At 40.5% G+C, this 10,468-nt stretch overlaps 1 long non-coding RNA gene across 1 annotated transcript; it reads left to right on the top strand.

The window, feature by feature from the left end:
- The first annotated feature begins 528 nt into the window (after positions 1 to 528).
- Positions 529 to 5,707, top strand: LOC124233367 (uncharacterized). The gene is made up of 5 exons (XR_006887040.1): positions 529 to 841; positions 2,899 to 3,018; positions 3,596 to 3,705; positions 4,829 to 4,894; positions 5,631 to 5,707. It is a non-coding gene; the product is annotated as an uncharacterized LOC124233367 (long non-coding RNA).
- Positions 5,708 to 10,468: the final 4,761 nt, after the last annotated feature.

Raw genomic sequence — 10,468 nt, 5'->3', positions numbered from 1 at the left:
TATCTTATATAACTTCTTAACGATATTAAATGTGTCTTTCCCTGATTGAGGACATGGTTTAATTTTGGCGGTATTGACTACAAAAGAAAAGAAAAAAGCTTATGTTAGTCTTTAATTTTACCTATGATTCAAGCCCTAGAGCAGGCCACAAATCCTGAAGTGCATCAGAACCACTTGGGGTGCTTGTTAGACATGTCGTTAGACATGAGCTCCCTTTCTTCCACCTTCCACCCACCTCCACCCCCAACCCCAGCATAGTCCTGTTTAGTAGACTTGATATGGGGCCAAGAAGATTCTGAAGGAGGAAATTCCTGGATCATATTGGGAACACTGAAGTAGAGACTGGGAAGGAGACCAGCTCCAAGCCTGTTTGAGAAGACATTCATTATGTCAAGCTGCACAGTGTGTCCTTTTCTGAACAACAATCATTTTCCGTTTTTTTTTTAAATGTGGATCTAATCTATAATGGTGAAGCTTCTTTCAGAATTAGAGTTAACATGATTTTGGAGTGAGAAATGTCTCGTATTTCACTGCTGCAGTGGAAATGTCAGTGTGTTCTTGTGATTTAGCTCATTCCGCCCCTAAAAACTCACATTCCTTGGAATGGAGGAGTTCTAGGTGCCAGAATTTCCACCTCTTTCCATCTTCAATCCATTCGGTAGATTTCTATTTCTCTGGGAAACTTTCCCGTTCAGATTTTTAGTTATCTGACAAACTTCTGAGGAAGTAACCCCTTAATTTCCCACTCTACTTTGTTGCAGAAACATGTGGAATTCATTCAAAATACCTGAGACCTGTCTATCCAACCAAAACCTTCCCTAATCACTATACCATTGTCACGGTAAGTGCTTGACCCAGCGGAAGACTGAGGCCCAGGCAGGCGACTGACCCCACCAGAGGTGCCCAGGCAGCCACGGCCATGCCCCAGGCTCACATTCACAAGTGCATGTGGTGACAGTTCGGGCTGGGCAGGAGCGTGTCGGTGTGAGGCCGATCCAGGTCTGTGTGGAGTTAACGATGAGGGAGTGTCCCAGCGTTAGGCTAATGCACTGTGTGCGAGGCCAGGTGGCCTCTTGGATGTGACAAATACCATTTTCCTCTGATCTTTTGATTTGCCTCCACTCATTTGAAAGTCTGCTGGGAAGGGCAGGCTATGCATGAGGACAGCCTCTTTGATGTGGGGAATTTCTTCCTTTCTTAGTCTTTTTGTTCTATGTAACTTGATAAAGGATTCTGTTTCACCAATGAATTGATGCTGCTTATGTCTCTTTAGATAAAGCAAGTAAATTCTCCTTGATGTAGAAAATGACAAAAGTGAAACAATCGAAATGAACTCAAAGGAAAATTTTGTTAACACATAGATTTAGAACACAACTTAAGGAAGCCTCTGCCAAGGCCTTTATTGAGTCTTTACCACTTTGCATTTAGTCTTTCATTACTGTCAAGCAGTAACTATAACTTATTGAAATTTTAACCCTAGTAAATATGTATGTATAGATGTATATATGTGTATGTATATTATATGTATGTATGTGTGTATGTATATGTGTGTATATATATATATACACATATATACACACAAATATATGTACATATTTGCAGATTATATATTTGCAGATTTACCAACTTGTTAAAATTCATTTGTAACCCCAAAATCAATACTTACGACCTATTCATAGTCATTTGTGGACATTCACAGAGCAGCAAAAAATTCGAGTTGCCCAGCTCGTATGTTCCCAGCTGGGGTCTAATAAGGTGACACTCTGCCTTCTTGCTTTAGCTCTCACACTGTAAACAAATGTTGCTTTCATAGGGTGTTGTCTGTTTAGTGCCATGTTTCTCACATGTTCGTTTTATTGGTGGTTTTGCTCTTTAAAACGGCCCTCTAGCATAGCGCTGACGTGCTGTCCAGTGTTCCTGTGAGCAGGAGGCTGTGATGTGCGTACAGAGGAAACGCGTGCATTAGATAAGCTCCATTCAGGCCTGAGTCATTGTGAACCAACAATGTCTCCTAAATAAGGGACCTTTAAACAGAAATACTCGTAAAACAAGGTTGTGTATTGATCAGTACGCAGAAATGTGACCAGAGGCTCGCAGAAGCCCAGCCCTGTGTTCTCCCTTGGAGCAATGCTTCCATGTCCGCTGTTTAGCGTTGGCAGCAACCTTATAGAACATCACTGCAGCCGATAACAAAGATCTACTGTATACATACATCCGTATGACAATATGCATACATAATACATATGCACGTGTATGTATATATAAATAAGGGATTATGTGAGTGCTATTCATTTACTGTATGAAAGTAGATGTATTCGTATTAATATATATACTAATGTTCTGAAATAATAACCCTGAAATCCATTTAAAAGTAGTTACCACTGCATGAGATATCATAGGCATAGAGAATATGTGGAATGATTGAGTGAATGTTTGTGATTGGATTGAAGGAATGATTGGATTGAGGGATGAGTGGATGGGAGGGTGGAGATGGAGTCTTGGCAGCCTCCCTTTTAAAGTGCTGGAACACACTTGAAGCCATTTAGCCAGGATATTTGATACTTAAGAGCTTCTATGTAGTAAATTTCTTGCTATTATTGCCAACATAACCAGTGGCTAATCATTATTGTAATGTGGGAAACTTTAATTCACAAATAATTCTTAATCACACGAGAGTTATATTAACACCACCAACACAAACCATCTGCCTAATATTGTTCATTTTCTGCTATAAACCATATATATATATATATGTATATTTGGTTCAGATCCAGGAGTTTTATATTGAAAGATACATAACGTCCTTCCAAGATATGAGTTATAGATCTTATGTTTCAATTTAAATAGGTGCTTTATTAATATTTTATCTTAAATCTTGTTTTGAAATGATCTTTTTAGGGCTTATATCCGGAATCACATGGCATCATTGACAATAATATGTATGACGTAAACCTCAACAAGAGCTTTTCAATTTTTTCAAAGGGGACATTTGATCCAGCTTGGTGGCATGGACAACCAGTATGTAGCCTTCTACATGTGGCACCAAAGTAACTTCCATTTTCCAATGTGACAGCAGATCACTCTTCTCTCTCCACTTTGAGTTTTACATTATCTTTCTAATTTCTAAGGGCTGTGGGTGGGAAAGCGTGTCACCACTATTTATAATTATAATTTAAATCTTTTAAACATTTATAGTTCATTTTAAACATTTAGTTCACCTAAACAACCTTCTCATAAAACTTGGACGTTGTATTATAAACATATTAATCTGGAAGTTACTCAGAAAGATTATCTGTTAATACTTTTCCTCCTTCTTTAGAAGGGAAAGAGAAACTGTACAATTTTACCAGTTTGAAAAAATTATCTTCTTTCTTACTACCTTACTACAGTTTTGATTTTTGAGGTGGATCTCTGGATAATTATAGTTTTTAACTGCTGCAAAGACAAACTTTCAATAATTTAAATAAATTTTAATAACTAAATATATTTTGCAACTGTTAATATTGTCCAGTTTCTAATAAGTGGGACCATGTCTACCCAAACTTACTGATTACTCTCTTGACTTCCATTTATCTTAAATTTTCTCTTCCTGTAGGTCTGGCTGACAGCAATGAATCAAGGCTTAAAAGCTGGCACCTACTTTTGGCCAGGATCAGACGTGGCTATAAATGGCTCCTTTCCTTCCTTATATATGGTTTACAACAGGTAGCAAAGCACTTGTAGATATTTCCCTGTCTACGCAGGAATGATTAGGATTTTTTTCTGTCTTAATCTTCGTGGTAATTCTATTCTTCCAGTTTGGGGACCAAAAATCTTGTAGTCGTTATTGGTTCCTCACTCTTGTATCCCTCATCCAGTCTGACAGTAAATGCTTGTGGCTCTAATTCAACATATGTGCAGCCTGAGAACTTTCTGTTACCTCCAGCATTAACACTCTGGTTTGGGGTGTCATCATGTTTTGCCTGTCTTCCTGGTGTCGCCTCTTTACACGACTCCCTGCTTCTGTTCTCGTCCGCTATAAACAATTCTCAATCTACCAGCCAGATGATTAATTAAAAGAACAACTCCAGCTATGACATTCTTTGGCACTGAAACTTCAATGGCCTTGTTTCACTCACAGTAAAAGCCCACAAGGCCCTTTGTGGTCTGACCCCGACTGTGCCCCTGCCTGTCAGACCTCCTCTCCCACTCCTCCTCCCGGTGCTCACTCTGCTCCAGCCACGCTGACCTCCTTGGTGGCCTCAACACTCCAGGCTCCCTTCTGCTGTAGGGCCTTTGTGCGGGCTGCACCCTCTCACTCCAGGTATCCATCCACAGCCCACCGCCACCCCTCCTTCAAGCCATTGCTCAAAATTACCTTCTAAACGTTGTCTTAGCCTGATCACACTAAGATCTCAAATTCAACCCCCCCTTTCTCAGTGCCCGTTTCTCTGCTCTAGTCTCTCTCTTTTTTATCACCTTTGAAAATAATTTCTGGCAATACATGCTCAACATGCTTAAATGCAAAAATGAATGAAATGAATAAAAATAAACAAATCGAAGGAATGGATAATAATTAATGGCCTCTTATTTTAGTTGGGGGAAAATGGAGGGAAGGATGAGAAGGAAAGAAAATAACATAGATTAATTTATGTGAAGCAAGTGGGTCTCTATATATAAAGTAGGGAAAACAGGGACTCCTTTGAGTCATACTGAATCCATTTCAGTATTTTGTTCACATATGAACACAAAATGAATATCTGAAAATATCAACCTGCCTTCCTCAGCAGGCATATAATGGAATTATTCTTGATTTGATTGGTTTTTTAAAATTGTTTGCTCTTCTCAGAAGTGTCCCATATGAAGAGAGAATCTCTACATTGCTAACCTGGCTGGACCTGCCCAAAGCTGAAAGGTAATATCTAGTGTCAGAGAAGTGCTGGCACAGTGGGATATTTGCAGGTGTAAAATAAAATTATTTCTTTACTTTAAATGACCATTTTTGAAAAAAACTTGGCATTTCTTTTTAATGGGCAATGTTCAAGAATTATTTCTGAGAGCAGTTGACTTTTTGCTCTTGAGAGTGTGGTTGACATGATGGGACAAGGGAGACAGAGCAAGTACCGGAGAGCAGAGGCAACTACCGCCACAAGATATGGACTGGGAGCAGGACTGAGGTGGATCTGACAGTCAGTCATGAGGACTGACTCAAGGAGCCAGGGGTGCCAGGGCAAGGCCATGGCAACAGGCTGGGTCAGGGCATCCTGAAAGAGAGTGCCAGGTCAACAGTGCATCTGAAACCAAACATTTAAAGGAAATTTAAAGGAGGGGCAGAACAGAATCAGCAAAAAGTCAGAAACCCAGAAATATGAAGTGCTGAGGCACATCAAGAGAAGCCTTACCAGTAAGAACAAGACATATTTTCATTACTGAGTCAGACCAATGCTCACATCCCAGAATGTCGTATTTAATCCCCATCAGGAGGCAATCCCCACTGGGGCCAAGTGGAACCACTGGACCCAGATGAAGAGATGGAGACCAGAGAAAGAGAGAAGGAAACAGCTACAAAGTTCTAGATCTACAAAATCCCCAATCCAACCTGTACGTTTATTTCAAACTGATGTCTTTCTCTGTTTCAATTTCATCCCTAGACCCAATTTTTATACCCTGTATGTGGAACAGCCTGATTCTGCAGGTCATGAAAAAGGACCAGTCAGTGCCGCAGTAAGTATTTTAAAACCTGTAACATCATCTAGCCCTAACCCACAAAAGAAAATATTTCTTAATTCTCATTGAATACAAGTGTAGTTGATAAATTAGTTAAAAGTCTAAAGGGAATATCTGTCTTATTAACCACAAAATAGTTTAGAGTCTAAAAAGGATGTCTCCCTTATTAATCAAATTTTGACTCATTTGATAAATGCTTACTGCCTACATACTTTGATGCAGCACTGTTATTTATACAATGATCAAATCAAGGCTAGATACTACTGCATGGGCCAAATTAACATGTTAGTGCAGCCCATTGCAAGCAGGGTCCCCTGCAAGTGCATGGTGGAATACCCAGCTGTCTGTTCATACAGTTTCATTTATAAGTGCCTTATAATTGAACTTAAGACGTTATTGCCTCAGGCAGAGTTATTCCCCTCCTGGGCCACCATTATAATGGAAGTAGACTCTTTAATATTAGTTTCTTCATTATATAAGCCATTCTGTTACACTTTTACTACAGAAATATAGTCCTTAAATATTACTTAAGAGAAAAAATGTCATCTCTGTTCTAAAATCCACTGAAGCCTATATTGTCTTGGATATGACGCAATGCTGCAAAGGTCCCCATGAATATGGCATTTGCCTACCCCATGGAAACTCACTTCACCATCGTCCTCAATGGGAATGCAAGCATATTTATTCTGGCAGCACGACTTTGCAGTTTATCAGAAATGCCCTTCTTCTTCTTTCCCTTTAAGCCCAAATGATTCTTAATGAAAGGCCCCGCTCAAGTCTGACCACTTTAACTCTTTAGACTCCTTTGTATTCCAACACCACGCACTGCATCACAGGATTCAACACTTAATCAGGTTATTCTAAAGGTGAACGGCTTAGGAAATATCTGGAGCATAGTCCCCATTTCTTCTTTTCTCTTTCGATTGTTATCTGTATTTGATATGATTAATTCCTTGAGAGGGGACTCTACAGTCTGCATTTGTCTGAACTGTACAGCTGACAGGATTAGGCACGATGTCTTTTTCTTCTGTTCAGTGCTCCAGGTTAGCACCCAGATAAATTTTAAGTATAATTTTGAAAAGTGCTGCAAAGGAAAGAAGCAGGGTGCCCTGAGAGGTCTTGGAGGAGGTCCTAACCTACTCTGGGGCTGGTTAGAAAGTTCTCCTCTGAATAACAAAAAGGAAGAGAGATCACCAATGACCCGATTGAGGGAGGAGTTGAGCACGTTAGAGGAACACAGAAAATGAACAAATGGACAGATGGCGAGATACATGGACAGCGAGATAGTGGTAAGAATAATAATAGCAGCTAACCCTTGCTGCGTGCTACTCAGTGTCAGGTACTGTTCGAATTGCTAGATGAGCACTATCTCCCCCCAGTGTCTGGAGCATTGTGATCCCAGGGAGAGGGCTCAGAGTAAGCCTAGAGAAGGAGGCAGGCACCAAATCATGCAGGTCCTTATGGGCCATACAAAGTGCAATGGGAAGCATTGAGGCATTTTGATCAGGGCAGTGACATGATCAGATCTGTGTGTATTTACAGATCACTTTTATTGTGCAGAAGAATGGGTTGGAAGGAGCAAAAGAAAATGGGGATAGACAAGTTAGCTTTTGCAGCATTCCAGAAAAGAGATTGTAGTGACTTGGACTGGGGTAGTGGCAACCATCATGGATGGAAGAAGGTGCATTTGAGATTCATTCAGGAGGTGGTCTTGCCATGACGTGGTGTGAGACGGGTGACCGGGTTTGGCCTCAAGGATGATTCCAGGTTTCTACCAGAAGCAGGCAGGTGGTTCCACTTAGGTTAATAAGACCTCTGAAGGGAGATAAGCTTGGGGGAGAAGATCATGTGATTGATGTGCCTGTGACATGAAGATATCCAGAAGGCCATCGAATATCGATTTAAAGCTCAAAGTGGGTGAAGGTCAGGCAGCTTGGCAGCATGTTGATGGTGCATGAAAGGGGAGATGAGCTAAGGAGAGAGTGGATAGTGGAAACAGAAGAGGGCTTCAGACCAGCCTCATTTGAAAGTTAAGAAGAGGCAAAATGATGGAGAAACTGGCGGGCTTCATGCTTCATTGTTGTTGTTAACAACAGAGTTGTTATGACATAATTAGTTAATTATGTCAGAGTTAATATGACATAATTTAAAAGTAAAAAGGCTATTTTAGTTTATTTTGACTCATTTACTATGTTGAAAGCTTATTAACTTGTACTAGAGTTTTCAGTTATCAACACTTTTCTTATTCTTGCTCTACAAGCCCCTTAAGGCCTACTGTTAACAGTTTCTGGTGCTTCTAATATTGTATTAGGCATTTCCAGGGGCGAAGAAGATGAGGCCTTTACTGCCAGAAAGTATGTTGAAAGGGCCAATAATGAGTTAATGTACAACTGTTTTTTAAAAGAAATCTTTGAAAATTTGATCGCTTAAACAGCGTTTAAACGGGAAGGTTATTATGGGCTGCTGTAGCCAGAGAAGGCTTTATGAAGTGGGGATTTAGAGGGTGGGAGGATATGGATGGGCAGGAGGGGATGGGAGAGGCGTTTGAAGTGGGGTGAAACCAACAACTTCTTCATAGCAAATGTGTTCCACTGAGTCTTTAGTACTGAAGTTGAAGTAGGCACAGGATGTCCTGACTGGTCTTGAGTAACTTTAAATAATGGTCTAATACTTTAATAAGAGTCAGCTGTGATTCATTATTGAAAAACCAGTTATTACATCTCAGATGGAGTGAAAGGTTGGGAAGAAGAATTCACTTCTGAAAAGAAGATTGAAATTCAGAACAGACTGATTTAAGTGTTGGTACTGCTCATGTCCGTGGTGGGAGGATTTCCGAGCCCTGAGGAACTCCACTTTTGGGGAAGCAAGTGGAGGTAAAACCAGAGAGGCAGGAAGTTGGGCCTTTTGAAAAGCAGATATGTCAGTGCTGCATAGAGCTTCCGGGTAGCAGGTTCCTCTGCAACCTTGAATTCCATTTTACAAAAAGGGTCTTCTGGATCGAAAGAACAAGTGTTCATTGAAGGTCTTCCCAGTTAATTCGTTATCCCAGGATTGATTTTACTGCTTCCACAGTGCCCACTGTGAAAGCGAATGATCATGATTCCAAGGGAAAGGGGCCACGTTTTCTACCCAAACTTGGTTTCCCCCACAGCTGCAAACATTTCTATCCCTGGTAATGAACTTATCCAAAAAACTGCTCACTCCTTGCCCATTAAGGGGATTTCTTGATTCTTTCCTTCGTCTGGGCCAGAGTTGGGGGCTGGTGCCCAGTCACTTCACGTTCCTAAATATGCCATCTAGAGAGTGTGCGCTTTGTGTGCTTAGGAAGTGTGTGATGAGTTTGGTTGCATGGTCCTTCCCTGCAGGCGCTTGTGCTCTTCTGGGGAGGCAGACACGCACACAGACGGTTTCCAAAGTGGGGAGAGTCCAGTGGTAGCAGAACGCCAGGGTGCTGGGAGAGGCCGGAGGAGGGGCTCTTTGTGCAGTTGGGAGGAGTTATGTGACAGGGGACATAACTATGTCCTGATGACAGGTGGGAACTGTAACTCTCACTGGCATACCAGAGGGCATGGTCACCCGAAGGATGGGGGTCAGGAAAGCATGCTGGAGTTGACAGATTTGGCAGTAGATAGAGATGTTTGAGTTCAAGTCCTGCTCTGTCCTTTATTAACTGTGGGGCCGAGAACACGTTGCCTAACTTCTTAAACCTCAACCTTCCTCCTCTCTACGACTGGAAGTCTGGCAGCACCGTCCACGAATGTTGCTGTAAGGATTTTGTGAGAGAACACCCTAAAGCTCTTAACGGTAATTGGCTTGAGAAATTCTTGCTCAAAAAAAGAAAAAAAAGGCAATCAGTGTTATAGCAGGACTACAGGAGGTTAAACATTTTTTCCCCAATCCCACTGCTATTAGACTTTCTTATTCACTGAAAATAATAATGAAAATTATGTCAGTAAAAGTTATTCACTTGAACCTGTCAGTTCAATGTGCTATATTGATAAAGTGTAGAAAAATTTAAAAACACAAAAGAACGTAAACAATAAAAATGAATTCCAATTCACCATTCAGAGACAACCACTGTTAACATGTTTTTGACTTATTTCCTGTTCATTTTCTGTGCATGTGCCTTTACTAAGAAATAGTAAATACCTTTTAAAACAAAGTAAGGCTTCTGCAATGTCTATGAGTGCTTCTATAGTTTGGTTTTAATTTTTTATGTTTGGCATTGTATTGTGAGCATTTTCCTATGCCATGTTCTCTACAAAATATTTTTGAAGGGCTGTCGAGTATGCTTTCTTAAGAATGTGGAATAGTTTATGTTTTTTTTAATTTAAATGATAAATAAATATTGTGACGAACAACCTTGTTTGTAAATCTCCATTTGTATTCTAAGTGTTACTTAGGGCAAATGCCCAGAAGTAGAATTATCAGGTTCCAGGGTCTGCCCCTTTTTAACTCTCTGGTTACACATTGTCACATGAGCCTCCAGAGCATGTGCAACCATTTAAGCTCCTATAGAACAGTCTGTGACCCCCACCCCCCCAACACTGGTCATTATCATGAAAACCTTTGCGGTTGAATAATGTTTGCTGACTATGAACATTTTTCTCAGATATTTATGGCCTAGTAGTCTATCTTCCTTTGTAGAGAACATGGTTTAATTTTTTCATTTGTAGAAATTTAGGGAATTGGTATTTGGTAAATGTAGTAGTGTGGGTGCTGGACTCTGATGTCTTATTTCAAAGCCCAACAATTCAGGGAA

This window comes from Equus quagga, unplaced genomic scaffold, assembly GCF_021613505.1.
Source record: "Equus quagga isolate Etosha38 unplaced genomic scaffold, UCLA_HA_Equagga_1.0 199069_RagTag, whole genome shotgun sequence".
Classification (NCBI taxonomy): domain Eukaryota; kingdom Metazoa; phylum Chordata; class Mammalia; order Perissodactyla; family Equidae; genus Equus; species Equus quagga.
Note: the sequence above shows the minus strand (reverse complement) of the source record. Positions and strands in the feature narration are given on the sequence as shown.